Genomic DNA, 22,875 nt, shown 5'->3' with positions numbered 1-22,875 from the left:
ATTGATTGATTTGTTAATTGTTTTGCTGGTTGTGAAAGGTGTCACATCAGAATAACATGGTAATTTCTGTATCATGCTAAGATATTAAATTTTGGTGTACAGTAGGCCTAGAAGGTTTGAAGTAAATAATGTCACTTAGATCTAATTAGGCTGCATTTTAATCTCTCACAATGAATATGAAGACATTTAATTCAATTTATTTTCTGTCAAAGAGTAGCTACTCAATGTATCTTCAGACAGTATTGCAAATTATTTTGCTATTTCACAATAGAGAATGTAATATAGGCAGACATATTGTGTGAATTAAGACATATTTTATTTACCTTAAGTTTTATTTTTTCTAGATCACTGAATTTGGCCTGTGTGCATGTTGGAAAATAAGGGGACATGGCTTCTACAAGTCAGTCGGCCTTAGAATACATCAGGAGCGGCAGAGTCCACCTGGTGGGAAGATTACAGAGTCTGTCAGTTATTGTGGAGAATCTTTATCAGCAAGGAGTTCTCTGTGAGGAAGAGGTCAGTAAAATACAGACAGAGACTGATGACTTTGACAAAACCAGAAAGATACTGGACTGGGTCACAAACAAAGGGGAAAAAGCCTGCTATGAGTTACTAAAGATTATTGACATGACGAGGAAGAGGACCCTAGAGAGGCCACCCAGTCTACCTGAAAAACCAGGTTTGGCCTCTACTCAGAGCAGCAAGTTTGACCTGCACTACTGGATCAGCTGCTTTTCTTTCAGGGAGGACACAGAGATGGATGTGACCTACTTAAAAGGTATTTCAAAGATTGGTGGTTGGTTATGTGTAATATTTTCATTATTGAACACTGATGTGATGGTTACATATTATGCATTTTGAATATTGATTTATCAGTGTGGAATTATTAATTCATGATTAATTTAGCAACACCATGCACGGGCACATCAGTCAATTCACAGTTAATTTATTTATTATTACTTTCCTTTTAGGCCCAAAACCATGCCGCAAATACCAGGCAAAGTTGAAGTCACAGGCACAAAAGATATCAGATGATTCCTGGATCCAAAGCAAAGCAATCCTATCAAACAATACGGACCCTAATCTGTCTTACACTTCGCTTGTATTGGACACACAAGGACATATTGCCCCATCTAAAATAAAAAGCGCCAAGAGCAAAAAAAGCAAGAAAATACGTTCTAAAAAGCTAAGGACATACATCCCTGAGGACAAAAAAGGAATTTCCCCCAGTGACCTGCTGAAAGCAGATGAGAAAAACATCCTCTTGGTTGGTAAGCCTGGCATTGGGAAGACAGCAGTCACCCATCAAATGTTGAAACTGTGGGCAGAAAGAGATAACAAGGAACTAGACTACATGTTTTATATTGACATGAGAGAAACATCCCACATCACAAGTACCATGAGTTTGGAGGACCTTCTTTTCAGTGTGTTCAGAGAATCAGACGAAGGCAAAGAAGAGGTCTTACAGGATATAAAGGAGAACTCTGAAAATGTTCTTATCATTTTTGACGGAGTCACAGATCTCTCGTCTTTGCCAGTGGTGCGGGGACTTGTAGAGAAGGACCTTCTACCTGATGCAAAGATTGTGATGACGTGCAGACCAGAGGTTGAGTCAGAAGACTTCCTGTTAGACTGGGCTTCTCTCAGAGTGGAGGTGAAAGGCTTCAGCCAACAGTCCATCAAAGCATACTTATCTAAAATGCTCAGCACTGAGCACTTGAGCAGTGTTTTGAGAAACTTGGAGTTGTTCACTCTTTGCCATGTCCCGATGTATGCTCTGATGGTGGTTGCCTGCTTTTCTTTTAAGACCTCAAAAGATTCTCAACAGCCATGCACGGTAACTGAAATATATATCAACATCCTGCGTTTTTGCGTTCAAATAAATGATGGCAAAACAAAAAATAAATATCTTAATCACTATATCAGCAACAAGCGTGAGGCCATACTGTCTTTGGCTGAGGTTGCTTTTCGTGCAACTCAAGCAAAATCTGTGAACTTGGAAGGAGACAGTTGTGTTCATTTTGGCTTTCTGAAGACACTTGAAGTTCACGTCGGTCCTACTGAGTGGAAAACCTCATCTGCGTTTCTCCACTACACGATGCAGGAGTTCTTCGCAGGGCTGTGGCTCTTGAAGAATCCAGAAGAATTCCCAGGTGTTGTACAACAGTGCCTGACCGAGGGGACGAAACACATGAAACATTTGGTCCCTTTCATGTGTGGATTGTTGAATGACAAGAATCTAGACATGTTGAAGTGTCTGATTCCAGCTGAGCAGGTCAAGGAAACATCCAAGTGGCTCTTCAAAAAAGTGGTAAACACATTTGTCCCTTGTCTACTTAACCAAGATCACAGTGACACTGAGGGCAGTGAGCTTGATATCAATATACTGTTCTTATGCCAATGCCTGTATGAATCTCAGTCGACTGAAGCCTGCCTCTACCTTCTGGACAAACTGGACTATTGTCTTGATTTGAGTGAAGAGAGTCTTGATCCTTACCATTGCTGCGCTGTGTCCTATGTAATCAGTCAGTCTAAGGAGAGAAAAATAAGGCTGAACCTTGAGGATGTGATGATATCAGAACAAGGATTGAAACTAATATCCGGCTGCCTCAAGAATGTCCAATGGTGGGTGAGCATTTTGATTTTCACAGAATTGCTTAGGCTGCAACTAGATGACTCTGGTGCCACTCAGACACTGCTTGAATCACCTATTTGAATTGCCTCTTGTTTTGAAGAATATAATATACAAAAATTTCCACACTGTATGAGAGAATTGATAATCTTAACATCTAACCTCTCATGTCTACTAATTAAGGTGGCCAAGAGGTGTTGAAGATGACAAAATAATATGTGGTACTAGCACTTGTGATGAAGTACTAGCTGACTATATCTGATTCTCCTCTATCTGACTTTTTGCCGGGTTGGAAGGCTAGCTCACTGCAGGTGATTGGTTAGAATCCCCCAGATGCCGTCTCACTTTTAAAACTTTATTTGTCCTCCACCCCAACCACAGATTGTTCATACATCACAATTTTCTTGGTGTATCAGTGGTTCTGTAGACAGAAGGTGATGAATACACAGAAGTAAATAGCTTGAATAACCAATACACAACATTGGTAAATAAATTAAAGTGAAAATGAACAACAGAAGTAAATAATTTGATTGTAAATAAACTTGCATAGTCCAAAGACATATTCCACAACACAAAAGTACACAAATGCAAGTATTAGTTGCTGTGATATGGAATGAATTGGCATGTGGACTCTTAGCTTGGGTCAGTTAACAATGCTAGTACGAAACACAAGTAATAAACTAACATTACAAATATTCTTTACTCACTTTAAATTGGATGCACTTCACACCAGGAAACAATTGGGCGTATTAACAGTAAATAAATTGGTCGGACGTTGCTGACGAGTGTCTTTCTGTGTAATCTCCAACTTCTAGTCTGATGGAGGAAGATTGGGCAAGTCCGTAAGATGAGCTCTGATTGGCCCAAAATTTGGGTAGAGGCAGAGAGTGTAGGGGGAATGGAGGGGAAAAGAGAAGAGTCACCTCAAGAGGGGACGTTTTCACATACTGCTTTAGCATCAATCAACATAGGCAGACTTGATGATACTGTATAGTTGATCACCTGAATAATGAGGGGGACGATCTCTCTTCAAATCCTCTGATGATAGGTGCGACTCCTTGCAACAGCAACTGTGGACAGTTTTGCTTCTCAGTGAGGGGGAGATGGACTACAGCAGCTTTCTTGGTCTTGGTGGAAATGAGTTGCACCTTCCAGTGTTTGGTAAAAGACAACTGTTTGAAAGAGCAGTAAAGGTCATGCAGGAGAGTACTGAGAGGGTAATCCTCTGCCTCCACTGGGACAGGAGAACTCCTGTCTGCCCAGCTCTGAGCGAGTCCCTCCTAGAGTCTGTGCCTTATATCAACACACTCAGGTATGTGTTTTAGCATGTTTTTGTGTAATATGAATTCCACATAAATTAATCCAATGTACAATAGATTAACAATGTAAATTTAAATTCAGTTACTTCCCTTTTGCCGTAAAAATTGATGAGTTTTCAACCACATTTTAAGAACTGGTATTGGTGAGCAGAGGGTTTGTGCCAGGATTGAAAGCGGGATGCATAATGCTGATCACAGTGTTACCTTTTTTGTTTGTATACAACCAAGTGGTTCCCATACACCGGACCCAGAATAAACTGGAGTCAAAGGCTGCCATACCAAAAATACAGATTTTATTTGACACAGATAAAAAGGCAATAAATAGGACAGTGCAGGGCACAATTTCAATTGTGCCAATCGGGACCAAAATAAATAAAAATACAAAAACAAAGCATACACTAGGGTCAGGGAGTCACACTAGGGTCACTACATACAATTTGGTTTATATTAACAAACTGTACTACACCACTCGAGTTATTTTTGTGCACACCATATAATTAGGTGAATCAAACCACACCATGCAATAAGGAGTCCCTTTATCCTCCCTATCACTTAGCCCCCAAAGTAGCACAACAAAAGCCCCATAGGGAGAACTAAACAGAAAACTGGCCCATACAGTCAGATTAGTTAAAACGAAGGCACTTCTATACTGCATATAGCTCTAATATTGGAAAAACATTGATTTGGCACTTGGCGATTCTACAAAACATACAATTTATTAGACATCACAGGGCAGAGAAATGTATAGATCACCGTGATAGATTCAACAGAGTGCCTTAATGTACCTTGTAACATTTAAACCATCCAGAACTCAAGGGTCTGCACCCAAATCTCGCCTTTAAGATGCACTAGATAAAATACGAGAGCATTAGCACAGAAAAACAACAAAAACAAGTGTAGGAGCCATTAATTATGTCTGCTTATAATTTGTAGCTTACATTAAGTTTACCACTGGGTGGCGGTGTAGATTGGTGTGGTAGGCGAAGTCTATATAGGCACAGGTGCAACAGGGCTAATCAGGGCATGGGTGACGGGGAGGTCTCACAGTTTTTACCGCTTGCACGCTATGGCCGCAGCCACACCAGAAAGCCAAGTCAGCCATCATATCACAGTACAGGTTTCGTTTGCAATATAAATCAGTTTTTTCTGCTGTAAACCTACACCTTCATTAAATGGGAACCTCACCCAACAGTGAAGACTGCCTGGACATCATTCATTGAAGCGCGTCAAAAACAAGGTCTTCTCCCGCACCCAGCCGAGTGGCTAATTGCTGGTCAGGATAGTCGCTATACAAGTAAAAACTTTGATCTCACCGGACAGTTGGAATCATTTGGAACACACACCGTGGGTCGCAGCACCTCAAAGGCAATGCTGGTTGTCTTCTGGATAATGGCGAATCCATCATCATCCCGAAAGGAAAGAAAAGTTCTGGGCACCGACTAATACAAGGCAAAGGAAGTCCGGTTAGTGCATACACCTGCATCTATGTTTGAATTGCTTGTTTGGAACGGCATTGAGCTGTATACGCGGCGGTGGGCTGCTTTGAGGATTATGGTGTGTTGCATTCAAGTCCGTATTGATTGTGTTGACTTTCTGTGAATTCATGCAAGTTGAAAGAAAGAGATTGTCGTTCAACTCGTCATGTGATTACGATTGTGTTGTTTGGACAAAATGAAAGTGCACGGGCCGTGCGCATAGCCCTCAACATAGCGCAACATTTGTGTTGTAGCGCCTTCTCTTAAAGCAACGGTACGCATTTGTTGAAAATGAATGATATGCAATGTGTTACTGTTGAAAATGAGTCCACAGAAGTGCAATGTGAAGCCACAGAAAAAAGAACACTATCTACAACAACTTTTACGTGGACGATTGTCTGAAATCTTTGCCCACAGAGGAAGAAGCCATGCAGTTGGTAGTGGACCTTACTGACATATGCTCAAAGGGGGGATTTAAGTTGTTAAAGTGGACAAGCAACAGTCGGGCTGTATTGTCATCTATACCTGAGGCAAAGCGATCCAAAACAGCCAGGCAGCTGCACTTGGAACAAGACAACCTGCCTGTGGAGATGGCACTTGGATGGAATTGGTGCGCTGAAAGTGACACTTTCACATTCAAGCCTGCAGTGGAGAAGCAACCACACACCAGACGTGGGATTCTTTCAATTGTCAGTTCCATCTACGACCCATTAGGATTCTTGTCACCATTCACCTTGCTACCAAAACTGCTGTTGCAAGAAATGTGTCGAAAAAACATGTCCTGGGATGACCCTATACCCCAGACATTCTCCCAACAATGGACGGGATGGCTGCTGGACCTGGAGAAGGTGGCGGAACTTAAGGTGGACCGCTGCATCAAGCCGAAGGACTTCAGAGGACCCATACATGCACAGCTGCATCATTTTGCAGATGCCAGCGACCATGGTTATGGCACAGTGTCCTACCTGAGGCTGGAGAACCAGGATAAGAAGGTACATCTTGCATTCATGTTGGGCAAAGCCAGAGACGCGCCATTAAAACAGACAACAATTCCTCGCCTTGAACTTACCGCTGCTGTGCTGGCTGTCAAAGTCGACAAAATGCTGAGGAAGGAACTACCACTTCAGTTGGAGAAGTCGTGCTTCTGGACTGACAGTCAGACCGTGCTGAAGTATATCAATAACGAGACCAAACGATTTCACACCTTCGTGGCAAATAGAGTCGCTTCTATAAGGGAAGCAACAAATGTTGTTCAGTGGAGGTACGTCAGCTCAAAGAACAATCCTGCTGACTAAGCCTCCAGAGGTCTGACTGCGGATAACTTCCTAGCATGTAGGAGGTGGATTGAGGGCCCAGACTTTCTTCAAAGGCCAGAGGTGGATTGGCCAAGACCCTTCGGTCCACAGCCCATTTCCTCAGAAGATCCAGAGGTCAAAAGGGACCTAATGGCGAATGTCATCATACATTCCGAAGGCGCAACCACCAAACTCATGAACTACTTTTCTGAGTGGACTAAACTCAAGACGGCAGTCGCTTGGTTCCTTAGGCTCAAAACTATTCTTCTGGAGCTAAGGAGAAAGAGGAAGGAAGTTGTTGCTTCTTTAACTGTTGCTGGCTCATCCACACACCCAGAAAAGGTAGAAGAGGAGATGAGAAAGACCAGAGATGCAGTTGGTAGTCAATCATTATCTGTAAGTGACCTCTCCAGAGCAGAATTTGCCATTATCCGCTTCAATCAGCAAGCAACATTCAGGGAAGAAATCTCTTCGTTGGAAAGTGGAGCATCTGGTGTAAGGAAAACCAGTGATATCTACAGATTGGATCCTGTGTTGAAGGATGATTTGTTGAGAGTGGGTGGAAGACTCAGTCGGGCAGCCTTACCTGAGGAGCTGAAACATCCTGTAATACTCTCCAGGGGTCAACATGTATCCAATCTCATTTTGCAATACATTCACCGACAGCTTGGACATGCTGGGAGAAATCATATGCTCTCAACTTTGCGACGGAAATACTGGATCACAAATGCCAACTCTGCCTGCCGAAAGATAATATCTGACTGTGTAGTCTGTCGACGGTATCGAGGACAGCCAAGTGAACAGAAAATGGCCGACATGCCAAAAGAGAGAATTAGTCCAGACTTGCCTCCTTTTACCAACGTGGGAGTGGACTACTTCGGGCCCATTGAGGTCAAGAGAGGGCGTGCTATGGTCAAAAGGTATGGAGTAATTTTTACCTGCATGGCTAGCAGAGCCGTACATTTGGAGATTGCCTACTCTCTGAATACCGACTCCTGTATTAATGCCATAAGAAGGTTCATGTGTCGCAGAGGCCAAGTGTGTCGTTTGAGGTCAGACAATGGCACAAACTTCGTTGGAGCAGAGCGAGAGTTAAGAGAAGCCTTAGCTGCCATAGACCACAGCAAGATTCAAGGTGCTCTCCTGCGAATGGGCATTGATTGGACTTTCAACCCCCCTGCTGCATCCCATCATGGCGGTGTCTGGGAGCGACTCATCAGAATGGTCAGAAAGGTCTTGTTTTCTGTTCTACAACAACAATCTTTAGACGATGAAAGCCTTCATACCATCCTGTGTGAAGTAGAGGCCATTCTCAATGACCGCCCCATAACCAAGGTTTCTGATGATGTCAATGACTTGGAAGCTCTCACTCCAAATCATATCCTTTTGCTCAAAGGGAAACCTATTCTTGCCCCTGGACTCTTTCAAGAAAATGATCTTTACATCAGGAGACGATGGAGACAGGTTCAGTACCTTTCGGATCTGTTCTGGAAGAGGTGGACAAGGGAGTACTTGCTGCTATTGCAGGAACGACAAAGGTGGACAAAGCATCGAAGAAGTTTCGTGACAGGGGACATTGTCGTTGTCATGGATCAAACTGCTCCTCGTGGATCATGGATCATGGGAAGAGTGACAAAAACTTACCCGGACAAGAAAGGACTTGTACGTGTAGTACAGTTAAAGACGAAGACAGGGCAGTTGGAGCGGCCCATATCCAAGCTTTTTCTGCTTCAGGAAGCAGTGTAAAGGTCATGACCCAACGCTGAGTCATGTGTCGGTAACCCCTGACTCAGAGAAGAAAGAAGAAAGAAGACAGAGGAAGATCAGTTTTAATGTAATTGTTCATACCTTCACAATTAGGGGCCGGTGTGTAGGAGCCATTAATTATGTCTGCTTATAATTTGTAGCTTACATTAAGTTTACCACTGGGTGGCGGTGTAGATTGGTGTGGTAGGCGAAGTCTATATAGGCACAGGTGCAACAGGGCTAATCAGGGCATGGGTGACGGGGAGGTCTCACAGTTTTTACCGCTTGCACGCTATGGCCGCAGCCACACCAGAAAGCCAAGTCAGCCATCATATCACAGTACAGGTTTCGTTTGCAATATAAATCAGTTTTTTCTGCTGTAAACCTACACCTTCATTAAATGGGAACCTCACCCAACAGTGAAGACTGCCTGGACATCATTCATTGAAGCGCGTCAAAAACAAGGTCTTCTCCCGCACCCAGCCGAGTGGCTAATTGCTGGTCAGGATAGTCGCTATAACAAGGAAAATACATTAAAGGAATAGTTCACCCAAAAATGAAAACTCAGTCATTATCTGCTCACCTCCATGCCAGCTAAAACTTCAATTGTTTTGGAGAAGGCTTCTACACCGTCCCGCTGTGGAGCTCAGGGCGCTGTATGGACGCCAGTCTCAGCTGGCATGGGGGTGAGTAGATAATGACTGAATTTTCATTTTTGGGTGAACTATTCCTTTAAGAATAGTGATAGCAACAGACATAATGTTAGTATCTACCTTATTCAGACATAAAACCATCCCTCCCATTCTCTCTCAGAGGCAGGCAGGTGACTGGAATCTACAATATGGAGAACATGGGTTAATGGTGCACCTGTGAGAACTGGGGCTTACTTTAAAAGACTGTGGTGATGGAGACGTAGTTGTTTTTCTGGAGAAGCCACTGTATTTGAATAGCTGTTCTTCTGTTTTATTGTTGATTTTTGTATATCATGTTGTATACGCTGCTTTTTAATATGTTGTGATTCTGTACAGCTGCTACCTTGGCCAGGTCTCTCTTGTAAAAGAGATTTTTGATCTCAGTGGGACTTCCTGGTAAAATAAAGGTAGAATAAAATAAGTAAAATAAAAGGGCATCACTGCCTGGCCTAAACATACCGTGGCTCCGGCAGCATCACTCCATGGCCTACTCAAACCACCCAAAATCTGAAGGTTTAAAATATTTGGTTAACCACTAGAAACCAACAGTCTTACTTGGTGCTACAGGTCTAATCAGAATCTTGAAACCATGAGTTTGGAAAACCTACCAAGAGGGAAGTCAACTCAACACAGAGCACACCAAACAAAAGCTGGCATCAGCTACTGTCTTCCAAGATGTCATGAGTGCAGGGAAAGAAGCTAGGGTTGATCCTCCTCCCCCGTTTATGCTCTCTCCTATTCACCTGGGTCCTAGTGCTAGACTGTTTTCCTTCACTGAGAGTGCTTGGTCCTAATACTTTCTCCCACTACATGTGCATGAATATTTGTTACAATTTCATGTTAACTCATGTACTAGAAAGTGTTTAAAACTTGCCTGTTGACGTCTCTTGTCAGTTTCAGGAACATCTGCACAGTTGCAGGTTCACAGGATCAGGAACAACACCCTGGGACACTGGAGATGGAAGAAAAGAAGCTACTTCTAGATTTATGTCTGAAGGCAGCACTTTACAAAAGAGAAAGCTTTCACAATGTGGTGAATACACTCTTCTCACTGTTCTCTGTTCACACTGAGAGATACGACTTCCTTCTTGATTTACATCAACATATCAAGAGTCAAGGAGATACAAGTGTCATTCCATTGCTGAGGCCACTTTACCAGTCAGCTGCAGTCTGGGCCATCGACCTCTCAGAGAGAAAGGCCTCCCTCCTCCTGGAAGTGCTGAAACTCCAATCAGAAAAGAAACCAGTGGAGTTGAGAGGCTGGTCAGATGAAGAGAGTGAAGTGTGGAGTTTCCTAAAGTGTCTGCCTCACATCTCACAGCTCAGGTAAATGGATTGTAATTCATTCACATAATAAGATAAGATAATATAAGATATCACTTTATTAATCCCCTTGTGGAAATTCAGGTGCCACAGCAGCAACTGGCATAACAGTACCAGGGAAAAATAAGTACAGAAGATAATAAAGAGAAAGAGTTTGCAGCTTAAGGAGATGATTTATGGTGGAGAAAAGCTGCTTGGAGTTGCCAGGACTTTTGTTGATAATGCTGGAGTAAAACTGCGACCGTGCTTCTCTGAGGGACTTTGAGTAGGCCTTTTGGTGTTCTTGATAGGCTAATCTGTGAACAGTGAGCCCAGAAATTCAGAGACGCCGCTCAAGTACACGCCCAGCTGCCTTCATTTTCCGCAGTTCGCAGGTAAACCAGGGGGCTGAGTGTGAGAAGGTGACTACTTGAGTTTTCACAGGGTCATGGAGATCCAGGACACTGCTCAGGGTTTTATTGTAAAAATCCACCCATTCACTAGCTGATGAAAAGTTTGCAGATGAGATGTGCTGGAGGTCCAAAGTCATGATGTCTGGGTTGATGTTTTTCAGGTTTCTGAAACACATTTGGCGCTTGGGCTTGGTATGGTGAGACATTGCGGCTCCATTGAAATGACCTTGTGATCAGACACATCCAGATCGTACACCAGCAGGTTGCTAATGGGGGCAGAGTCAGTGATGACCAGGTCGAGCATGTGCCCCCAGGTGTGTGTGGGGACATCAACATGCTGTTTTAGGTTGAGACATTCCGATAGTTGTAGAAACTCAGCTGTAGAGTGGCAAGAGGGGGTGTCGACGTGAATATTGGAATATCCAAGTATGACAATATTGGCAGATGTGGTACAGATGTGGTAGTGGAGTGAGAAGTTTGTGCATCTCTGAGATGAAGGCTGAGTTTGGTTCGGGTGGCCGGTAGATGAGAAGAATTATCATGGGGTAGGGGGGTTTGCATTTGAGTGCAAGGCATTCAAAGGAGGACAGCTCAGGCAGAAGCAGGGGGGACAATTTCAACTAATTTCGGTGTATAATAGCTAAGCCACCACCACGACCAGTGCTGCGGGCTTTCTCCAGGTAACTGTAGCCAGGAGGACAGGCTTCATGTAACACAGAGTAAACCTCTGGCTGATGCCAGGTTTCAGTAAGGCACATGAAGTCAGTACCCAAGATGTGGTTATGTATAAGACAGGATTTATTTGTGAGGGATTGTTTTGCTTCCACCACTGAGCTCAAAACTACGGCGCGATCCTCTGTGGCTGTAACAGAATCTGTTCCTTAGAATCCCAAGTAGATGACAGCAGGTCAGAGCTTCTTTACTAATGGGTTAAAGATTTTTGAAGTCTCCATAGTTGTAAAGCTGTGTATGAGATCATGGTTGGCGCAGTAAAAACCAAAAGCTCTGCAGTGTGTGTATGCTGAGCGATAGTGTCAGCCACAGGCTGGCTAGCGTTGGTCCAAGTTATTGTGCAGAGTGTGTACTGTTGAACAGTCCAATGGCCGCCAGCGCAAAGGAACGACTGAGGCGCTCCGTCCTTCATCGTGGGAGGAGGAGCCTGTGGCTGAAGCTGCTCCTCATCAGCCTCAGCTCATCGTAGAGAGGGTGAGAGGGGTTCTCCAGGATGGCATTGATCTTTCCCCTCATCCTCCTCTCTGCCACGGCCTCCAGACTGTCCAGTTTGTGTCCAACAACAAAGCGAGCCTTCCTCACCAGCTTGTTCGGTCTCTTTCCCCTGCCTTGATGCAGCCTCCCAGCACACCACAGGAAAGAACAGTGCACTGGCTACTAAGAGACTGGTAGAACATCTGTAGCAGCCTGTTGCACATGTTGAAGGACCTGAGTCTCCTGAGGAAGAATAGCCTGCTCTGTCCTTTCCTGTAGAGAGCCTCAGTGTTGTCCGACCAGTCCAATTTATTGTAGAGCTGCACTCCTAGGAACCGATAGGAGTTCACCATCTCCACCTCCTCTGAGGAGCAGAGGTGTAAATGGAGGCAGAGGAGAGGGTGAATGGAGAGCCAGGACTTCCTGCAGAGTCGATTCTATTGAAGAACAGATTCAGCTCGTTTGCACGTTCCTGATTCCCCTCTACGGCTGGACTTGATTGTAGCCGGTGATTGTTTTCATCCCCTTCCACTCCTCCTTAGCATCGTTCTACTGGAGCTTCCTCTCCAGTCTTCCCCTGTAGCTGTACTTGGCCTCCCTAAGCTCCCTCTTCAGGTCCCTCTGGACAGACTTGACTTCCTTCCTTAATTTCAATCTACATATAACAAAAAAAATCTCATTAGACAGTATGTGGATATTTAGTCATGATTAATGCACTGCACACGTAATTCATGCAACTCTATTATATATTACTTTATATCTACTAATTTCTCCCTAGCTTTTAAGAGATACAGTGTCTGTCTTGGTTGATTGGTTCTCTGCTGTATATGATGCATCATCATCATTGGTCTTTAAAACCTGTAGAAGGAGTAAAATAATCCACTCTTTCTATTCAAAACAATATTTAACCTTTATTTAACGATGAGGCCAATTATTATTTTTTTATTCCCAGTCAGGGCTCCATTCCAACTTACTGAGAAAAAAAGTTTACCAATTTCTGAGAATAAAGTATACATACAGTATTTTAACTGCCTTTAAACATATCAACATGCAGATTAAAACATGGTGACAAATCTACAAGAAGCAATATTTAATGTTGACCCACTCATTAAAGAGTCTGCCTTTCAGTTCAGATTCCAAAAGATATAAAGTGGATTTTAATATTAACATGTTTTTTCTACACTGTACATTGTGATGTCATTTGACATGTAAAAGCTCAGTGATGTGATGTTTTCTATATCAGTGATGTTTTATATTTCAGTTTTTGGTTATTGAGGCTCTCCCTTTATGTTTTGAACCCTCTGCAGATTCGCTGTTCCTCAGAATCAAACAGGATCACTTGTAGAGGGGAGAAAGAAGGAAACATTTCTAATGAATCTGTGTCTGCAAGCAGCGCTCCATGAGAGGACAACCATACAAAGTGCAATAGACAAGGTGTTTTCACTCTCTACATGTTGGTATGAAAAATGGGATTTCCTACTGGACCTGTACTCCCATGTGAAGGACTATGAGACTCTAACAGGCAGGAGTGTCCTTCCAGCATTACAGTCAGTTTACCAGTCAGCTCCTGCAGTCTGGTCCATCGACCTCTCAGAGAGAAAGGCCTCCCTCCTCCTGGAAGTGCTGAAACTCCAATCAGAAAAGAAACCAGTGCAGCTGAGAGGCTGGTCAGATGAAGAGAGTGAAGTGTGGAGTTTCCTACAGTGTCTGCCTCACATCTCACAGCTCAGGTAAATGGACTGTAATTCATTCAGATATTTTAAGTCTACATATAAAGGTTATCTCATTACACAGTATGTGGATATTTATTCTTGATTGATGCATTGTATTTATACTTAATGCAGATTTTTTTTTTTATTACTTTCTCTTGATGATTTCTCCCTACCGTTTTAGAGACACAGTGTCTGTCCATATTGTTTTGTTCTCTATATGATGCAGAAATCAAATCATGGCATAATCATTCATTCTCACTGTTCCAGTTTACATCGTCTGAGTTTAAAACCTTTTGAAGGAGCCAAGTTCTTGGGGAATCTCTTCTGTCGAGCAGCAGAGAGGGAACAACAGACAGGAGAGAAGATACTGGAGCTATTATCATCAGTGTGCAGTTACAACACATTCCCTTTCAATTATCCAGCATGTGTCTATAGTAACAAGTATCAGTGTGATTTCCTACTGGACCTGTACTCCCATGTGAAGGACTATGAGACTCTAACAGGCAGGAGTGTCCTTCCAGCATTACAGTCAGTTTACCAGTCAGCTACAGTCTGGTCCATCGACCTCTCAGAGAGAAAGGCCTCCCTCCTCCTGGAAGTGCTGAAACTCCAATCAGAAAAGAAACCAGTGAAGCTGAGAGGCTGGTCCGATGAAGAGAGTGAAGTGTGGAGTTTCCTACAATGTCTGCCTCACATCTCACAGCTCAGGTAAATGGACTGTAATTCATTCAGATATTTTAAGTCTACATATAAAAGTTATCTCATTACATAGTATGTGGCTATTTATTCTTGATTGATGCACTGTATTTATACTTAATGCAGATTCATTTGAATTACTTTTAATTTGAATTGATTTCTCCATACATTTTAAGAGATATTGGCCCTCATTTATGAAACGAACGTAAGACAGAAAACGGCGTACGCTCATTTCCACGCAAAGCTCGGCATTTATCAATTTTTTTTTTATAGAATAGTTTTTATTGGTGAAAAGCATAGGCAAACAACAGACACAATGCCAGGTTTACAGGTCACCATTTTTCACAATACCCCACCCACCCTACCACACCACCCAACCACTGCACAACAACAACAACACACATAACAAAAAATAATAATACAGTAAAAAAATATATATATATGGAAAAGGAAAACAGTGATAACAGATGAAAACTGATACGATAATACCGACAATGAAGTGAATAAGTAGATGGCCAAGAAAAAAGTGGAGGAGTAAAAACAAACAAACAAACAAACAAAAAACAACAACAAAAAAACAACCTCTGTTTCAACTTATTTACATTCGGCCACGGAGGTAAGGAGTACATTGATCAGGGATCAGCTACAGGCAGGTAACATGTAGAAACACAGGCAATCAGTCAGGAGGAAGAGCAGATAGGCCATTAAAATAGGAAACAAAGGGTTGCCACTTTTTTAGAAAGCGCTCGCTAGACCCTCTAAGTGTAAACTTGATCTTTTCTAGGTGCAAAAATGACATCACATCTTTCAGCCAGGCGGAGAATGGGGGGGGTGTAGGCGATTTCCAAGCTAAGAGTATTCTTCGCCTGGCTAGAAGTGTTGCAAAAGCAATCATGTCAACCTCATTAGAATTGCAAGGGAGGGGCTCTGCTGACACCCCAAAAATGGCCAGTAACGGGCAAGGCTGTAAGCTATTATTCAACAACTTTGAGAACACATCGAAAATCGAAGACCAATATGTTCCAAGCTTTGGGCAAGACCAGAACATGTGGGAGAGGTCTGCCTGTAGACTGCCGCAACGATCACATTTGGGATCAGAATCAGGGTAAATTTCATGCAGTTTAGATTTACTGAGGTGGGCTCTGTGCACCACCTTTAGCTGGATCAAACTGAGTCGAGCACAGGATGATGAGGAATTCACCCTATCTAATGCCACCTCCCACCAGTCCCCCGCCAGTTCCATTCCCAATTCCTCCTCCCATCTGGACTTTGATTTGGAGACTGTGTCACTGTTCAAAGACATGGTGTCTTGATAAACTTCAGATATAAGCCCCCTCTGAGTTGGAGACAGCCTAAAAAGACTCTCCCATAATAATTCTTGAGGGGGTCTGGGAAACGAATCAAACTTTGTACGTACGAAGTTACGGACCTGAAGGTAACGGAAAAAATTTGAACGTGGCAGATTAAATTTAAGACATAAAGAGTCAAAGCTAGAAAAAATATCACCATCATAGAGGTCTTTGAAACGATCGATACCCAATCTGCTCCAGAGAGTGAAGGATGAGTCCAAAATGGAGGGAGTAAATAAGTGGTTATTGCTAATAGGCCCCAGACTCGATGCTGAGAAGAACTTAAAATGACGGCGGAAATGTATCCATATTTTTAATGTGGACAGCACCAAAGGGTTTGAGGAGTAGCGGGAGGGAGATAGAGGGAGAGAGGAATAAACCAGTGCAGAAAGGGAGGATGAATGGCACGATTGTGCCTCCAGGCTACACCAGTTAATCTCGGGGTTTTTTACCCAGTAAATAAGTTTTTGTATGTTGGCAGCCCAGTAATAGTGCATAAAATTAGGGAGCGCGAGACCACCAAAATTCCTTGGTCTCTGTAAAATAGCTTTGCTGATTCTAGGAACCTTTCCCCCCCAAATAAATGTAGTGATTGCCTGATCCACTGCACGAAAATAAGACTTGGGTAAAAACAGAGGAAGGCATTGAAAAACATACAGAAACTTGGGTAAGATGTTCATCTTAACGCATTGTACTTTTCCTGAGAGTGAAAGGGGCAGACTACTCCAACGCTGAAAGTCTGACTTCATGTTGGTGACTAGTGGGGCAAAGTTGGCCTCGAAAAGGGAGGGTAATGTGCGGGTAATCTTAATACCCAGATATTTAAAGCCTGGCTTCGACAGACGAAAAGGAATTGAAGACTGTTTGATTTCTAGGGCAAAAGTATTGATTGGGAAACATTCACTTTTCTGAAAATTTAGTTTGTATCCTGAAAATGATCCAAAGTCTCGTAGGATAGATTCAACTGGGGGGATGGAAGACACCGGGTTAGTTACATAGAGCAAAAGATCATCTGCATAAAGGGACACCCTATGCTCAACACCATAGCGCGTGATACCCTGAAAATGGGGTGAGGCCTTGAGCGCTATAGAGAGCGGTTCAATTGCCATGGCGAAAAGCAGCGGGGATAACGGGCATCCCTGGCGTGTCCCTCTGTATAGTGGAAAGTATGGGGAGTGAATAGAGTTGGTAGTGACACAGGCCAAAGGAGAGGAGTAGAGCAGCCTAATCCATGAAATAAGTGTGTCACCAAATCCAAATTTCTGTAAAACTGTAAATAAATACTCCCACTCTATACGGTCGAAGGCCTTCTCTGCATCTAAGGAGACAATGGCCTCAGGAGGAAGAGAAGAGCTAGACGTATGGATGACATTTAAGAGCCTTCTAATATTGGAAAATGAGTGCCGACCCCTGATGAAGCCAGTCTGATCCTCAGAAATAATCTGAGGAAGAATGTCTTCAAGGCGTCTGGCTATCACCTTAGCAATGACTTTACTTTCGGTGTTAAGCAATGAGATTGGACGAAATGATCCGCACTCTGTGGGGTCCTTGTCCTTTTTAAGTAAGAGTGAGATGGTTGCTTGAGTGAGTGTATGGGGCAGAGATCCATTCTCCAATGACTCATTAAACATATCTAATAGAATTGGTGCAAGTTTGTCACAAAACGTCTTATAAAACTCTGTCCCGTAGCCATCTGGGCCCGGCGCCTTGCCACTTTGCATAGATTTAATAGCCTCTATAATCTCACCTATTTGCAAAGGCCTGTCCAATTCACTGGCCAACTCAGGGTCAATAGTGGGGAACTTTAAGTCATTAAGAAAATTGTCCATACCGCTTCTGTCAGAGGGAGGCTCAGATTTATAAAGGGTAGTGTAAAAGGTCTCAAAGACCTTGTTTACATCTTGGGGGTCGGAAACAAGATTGTTCAACCCGTTTCTAATCTGAGGTATCAACCGAGAAGCTGCCTGGCGCTTGAGCTGATGTGCCAGTAGTCGACTATTCTTGTCACCATATTCATATAACAGACCACGGGAGTGCGACAGCAAGCGTTCCGCTGTTTTGGTGGATAATAAATTAAATTCAGACTGTAGATCTAATCTCTTTTTATACAGCTCTGGAGAAGGGTCTGCAGCATATTGTGCATCAAGCTTGAGAATAGAGTTAGTGAGACCTTGCAACCGTTTTTTCTGATCACTATTCTTGTGAGATGTATAAGAAATAATTTCGCCACGCAGAACGGCTTTTAACGTCTCCCAGAATAATGAATGAGATATTTCGTCGGATTTATTAGTAAGTATGAAGGTATCAATAGATTTAGAGATTTTAACACAGAAATCCTTGTCGGAGAGTAGCAAGGCGTCAAGTTTCCAGGGAGGGCGTTCTTTTCTATTCAGGCTAAAGGAAATATCCAACTGTAAGGGAGCATGATCTGAGATCACGATAGCCAAATAGTCAACTGATTGGACAGAGCCCATGAGAGCTCTGTCAATAAAAAAATAGTCTATACGGGAGAAAGAGTGGTGACCATGTGAAAAAAAAGAGAATGACTTTGAAAGTGGGTTTAAAAATCTCCAGGGGTCCACACACCCATTCTCCCCCATGAAGATCGACAGAGAACTGGACATTTTGGAAGGAGTTGAGTATTTGGGGCTAGAGCGGTCCAGAACAGGGTCCACGGCACAGTTTAAATCCCCCCCAAAAATAAGATGGTGGGTATCCAGGTTTGGGAGAGAGGACAATAGCCTGTCCATAAAATTGACATCATCCCAATTGGGGGCATAAACATTTACTAAAAGAACTGGGGTCTGGTACAAAGTACCTGTCACAATAATATATCTGCCGTTTTGGTCAGCAACAATGTTCGAGGGTGTGAACTGGATCTTTTTGTTCACCAATATTGCTACCCCTCTGGCTCTTGTATTAAATTCAGAGTGAAACACCTGACTGATCCAAGGTTTGCGTAATCTAATCTGATCCGCTGTTTTTAAATGGGTTTCCTGTAAGAACATAATATCAGCCTTCAAGTTTTTAAGATGAGTAAAAATCTTGGAGCGTTTGACTGGACCATTCATAGATTTAACATTCCACGAAATCAATCTAACTGAATGGTCCCTCATACTACCAGAGTTATTTGGTATAGAGGTCATTATTTAGATTGGAGTAGAATGGGCTTGGATAAAGGCAGTGTAGGAAATAGCACCTGAGCTGACCCCTTGCATAGACCAGTGTAAAACCGTGTGGACTCCATGAGTATACAGATAAAGTAGCCAGAGGTAAGAGAAAAAAATAAAAATTCCATATGAGCAACAAATGCACACACAATGAAAACAACAACAAAGACAATCCCATCCTAGGTTCTCTTTCCCAAACAAAGAGAACTGCAGGTATACATTGATAGACCACCAGTGCATCCACTCTCTAACTAGCCTAACCTAGAACTGATAGGCTACTCTATCAACTGAGAGCATGGCTCCCTAAGGTAGTGAGTGCAACAGAACAAACCACAATAAACATGTTATGAGTTATATGTGACGCATCAGGGACACATAATTCAATCATTGCCACCGACGTGAGGACTGATAAGGGGATCAGAGTATAGCAAATTTGAGAACTACAGAGTCAAAAACAGTTTAGCATAGAAGAACAAGAGCTAGCCTAAACTGAGGGTGAAAGACTCAGACGCCTAAAACCAGGATCATAAAGAGATGGACCAGTTGGTTTCTGGTTAACCCCTTGAAAAATAGTTTGGATTAAACTAATGGCTAAGCCTGCCTGAAGAAAGTTTTTATTTTTAAAACAATGATAACAGAGCTTCGATGTGTCCATTAGGCATCCAACAGAAAGGCCTATCACCCAACTCGATCTATTGATTATTGAATACCAAGCAGGCCTACCATGGGACAAGTGGTAAAACACTCAAAAATAAAGAAAAGCATTAGTCAGGCAATGTAGAGTTAGCTTCTTGCAAAAAAAATTGAATGAACAGGTGACTTAAGCCAAAAAAAACATTAAAAACAATTAATAGAAGAAATAAAATAAAATAGCAGAGCTCGGATATGTTAGGTAGCCAACATATAGGCATGTTGCCAGACTCCGTCTATAAAGGCCAATAAGCAGATTAACTGGAAAACAGTAATTAACAACTAGACTAGGATACCAGATTCTTAATGTACAAAACCAGGCCTGAGGAGTTTGTTCATGTTAGTTTTTAGCCTACCCTTCAACAGTAGTATAATATACTATATATTAAATATGCTATACTAATATACAAAATACAACAAGATAGCATGACTCTGTCCCCGTTTACCTTAAAAATTCCCCTCGTTGGTTTTGCATTATACACATCAGTCTTGCCAGTGGGAATTGTAGAAAGCTTGAGCGGCAGCAGGGGAGTCAAAGTAAAAAGTTTGTCCATCAAAATCCACGCGGAGGCGAGCAGGGTGAAGAAGCCCAAAGCGAATATTCTTTCTGTATAGTTTGGCTTTGACGTCGTTGAAGCCTGCACGTCTCCGGGCCAGGCATGCACTGAAGTCGGGGTAGAGAGAGATCTTGTGCCCGCGGAAGCGCAACTCCTCCCTTCTCTTCCCAAAGATGCGTTCCTTATCCTGGTAGTAATGGAAAAGCACGATGAAGACCCGGGGTCTAACATTGTCTCCTCCCACGGCATTCGCTCTCCCCAGTCTGTGCGCGCGGTCCAGTTTCAGTGGTGTAGGAAAGAACTCGGCCCCGAAAATTTCAGTGAGGAAATCCGTCATAAACTTGACCGGGTCCGAGCCTTCCATCTTCTCCGGGATACCGACCACTCTCAAATTGGCCCTGCGTGAACGATTCTCCAAGTCGTCAACCTTGTCAACCAGCACGCCGTATTCACTTTTCAGCGTGGCGTATGCGTTCTCCAGCTCTACAACCCTGTCACTGTAGTCGGACAAGCCAGTCTCCATCTCCGTTATTCGCCGGGCGTGTAGGTCCATAGTGGATTGTATTGCGCCGAGGGACACGTTGACTGGAGCCAAAGCTTTATCAAGCAAAGAAGTGACGGTCGCCGTGAGGTCGGTGAGTAAAACAGAGCGGAGATTTTCCAGGTCAGTCGGTAACTTGGTAGCGCTAGCTGAGGAACGCGCCTCCATCGCCGGGTGGTTAGCCGATGTGCTAGCTAGGTCGCAAGCCTGGTCGTTAGCCGAATTGCTGGCCAGCGCAGAAGTCAGCGTTTTCTCGTTTCTCCTCGTTTTTCCTGCCATTGCGAAATGTAGTGATGTACTATGTGCCCTTTTTATCTTGCAGTTTACTCAAAAAGGAAGCTGCAACTCATCAGTATGTGAAATGAAATGAAAATGTTCGGGAGCCACTTTCCCCCGACTACTCCGTCTCCATGCTCAACCGGAAGTCCCGGCATTTATCAATTTGGATGTGAGCGGAGGCTACGATCAAATCTCAACTCGTGTAGCAAGTTTTCCAGTCAGTGTGGACTTGCGGTGCAGCAGAGTATATCTGCTGAGTCGGAGAATTGTTATTAGACCATATATTCTGACTGGCATCTAAGCATATGCAGCCACATATTCATCACTTAAAAATATGCAGCCTATGGCAAAATATTATATTTTTTAAAGGCCTACATCGAGTATGTGTCATATAGCCTATCCCTAACATAAATAGGTATTTTCAAATGGTTTGCAATTAACGGAGTTAACAGTTTTCTGGTGTAAGATTAATTTCTCTTTCATTTTGAGATAGTCTACTTGTTTGAGGTCCGACATTTTTTTCCTCACCTAAATGTAAAGAATTGCGATACAAGCTTTATATTAGGCTACTATTATATATTTAGACTATACATATATCATGGATGTATAAATTAAATATTCAAACCTCAGCTGGAGTTCGATTGTCGTCGGCAACGCAGTTGACCGCAGCAGTGATTTCTTTCCATTCTGCATTTTTCCGACTTCTTTTGATGTCACTTTTCAGGCCAAACAGAACTAATTGGTTTAATTGGACTTGGGACGTTAGAGTTTCTATTTCGTGGTCAGAGAAGTTTCTCTTCTTGGACGTATTACGCCTCTCCATGAGGTAAACTCTGGGGGTGAGGCCTCTAAACCCAGGATATTTAGGGGCGTGATATTTAAATGACAATTGTTTTTAGTCGCCACATTTATCAACGCCCGATCATTCTTACGCTGTGATTGGCGAGATACGAACGTTTCATGAATCACACGTGAACCCTGTCCTAAGATGGTTTCTGAGCTCGGATCTGCACTGGTTTCTACGTTAGATTGATAAATGAGGGCCACAGTGTCTGTCCATATTGTTTTGTTTTCTATATGATGCAGAAATCAAATCATGGCATAATCATTCATTCTCACTGTTCCAGTTTCCATCGTTGGTCTTTAAAACCTTTTGAAGAAGTCAAGTTCTTGGGGAATCTCTTCTGTCGAGCAGCCGAGAGGGAACAACATACAGGAGAGAAGATACTGGAGCTGTTATCATCAGTGTGCAGTTACAACACATTCCCTTTCAATGACATGGATATTGATGATGATGATTATGTTGATAAAAAGGAGTATCAGTGTGATTTCCTATTGGACCTGTACTCCCATGTGAAGGACTATGAGACTCTAACAGGCAGGAGTGTCCTTCCAGCATTACAGTCAGTTTACCAGTCAGCTACAGTCTGGTCCATCGACCTCTCAGAGAGAAAGGCCTCCCTCCTCCTGGAAGTGCTGAAACTCCAATCAGAAAAGAAACCAGTGGAGCTGAGAGGCTGGTCAGATGAAGAGAGTGAAGTGTGGAGTTTCCTACAGTGTCTGCCTCACATCTCACAGCTCAGGTAAATGGATTGTAATTCATTCATATGATTTCATTCTACATATAAAAGTTATCTCATTACATAGTATGTGGATATTTATTCTTGATTGATGCATTGTATTTATACTTAATGCAGATTATTTTTTTATTACTTTCTCTTGATGATTTCTCCCTACTGTTTAAGAGACACAGTGTCTGTCCATATTGTTTTGTTCTCTATATGATGCAGAAATGAAATCA

At 42.9% G+C, this 22,875-nt stretch overlaps 1 long non-coding RNA gene across 1 annotated transcript; it reads left to right on the top strand.

The window, feature by feature from the left end:
* Window positions 1-386: 386 nt before the first annotated feature.
* LOC139652382 (uncharacterized) lies at window positions 387-10,413 on the top strand. The gene is made up of 4 exons (XR_011695743.1): window positions 387-778; window positions 972-2,625; window positions 3,681-3,944; window positions 10,054-10,413. It is a non-coding gene; the product is annotated as an uncharacterized lncRNA (long non-coding RNA).
* Window positions 10,414-22,875: the final 12,462 nt, after the last annotated feature.

This window comes from Centroberyx affinis, unplaced genomic scaffold, assembly GCF_046629955.1.
Source record: "Centroberyx affinis isolate AG114_WGS23_722 - 3 ecotype Tasmania unplaced genomic scaffold, CSIRO-AGI_Caff_v1 ptg001788l_1, whole genome shotgun sequence".
In the NCBI taxonomy this organism is placed as follows: Eukaryota; Metazoa; Chordata; class Actinopteri; order Beryciformes; family Berycidae; genus Centroberyx; species Centroberyx affinis.
The sequence above is the reverse complement of the archived record's forward strand: the minus strand, read 5'-3'. Positions and strand labels throughout refer to the sequence as shown.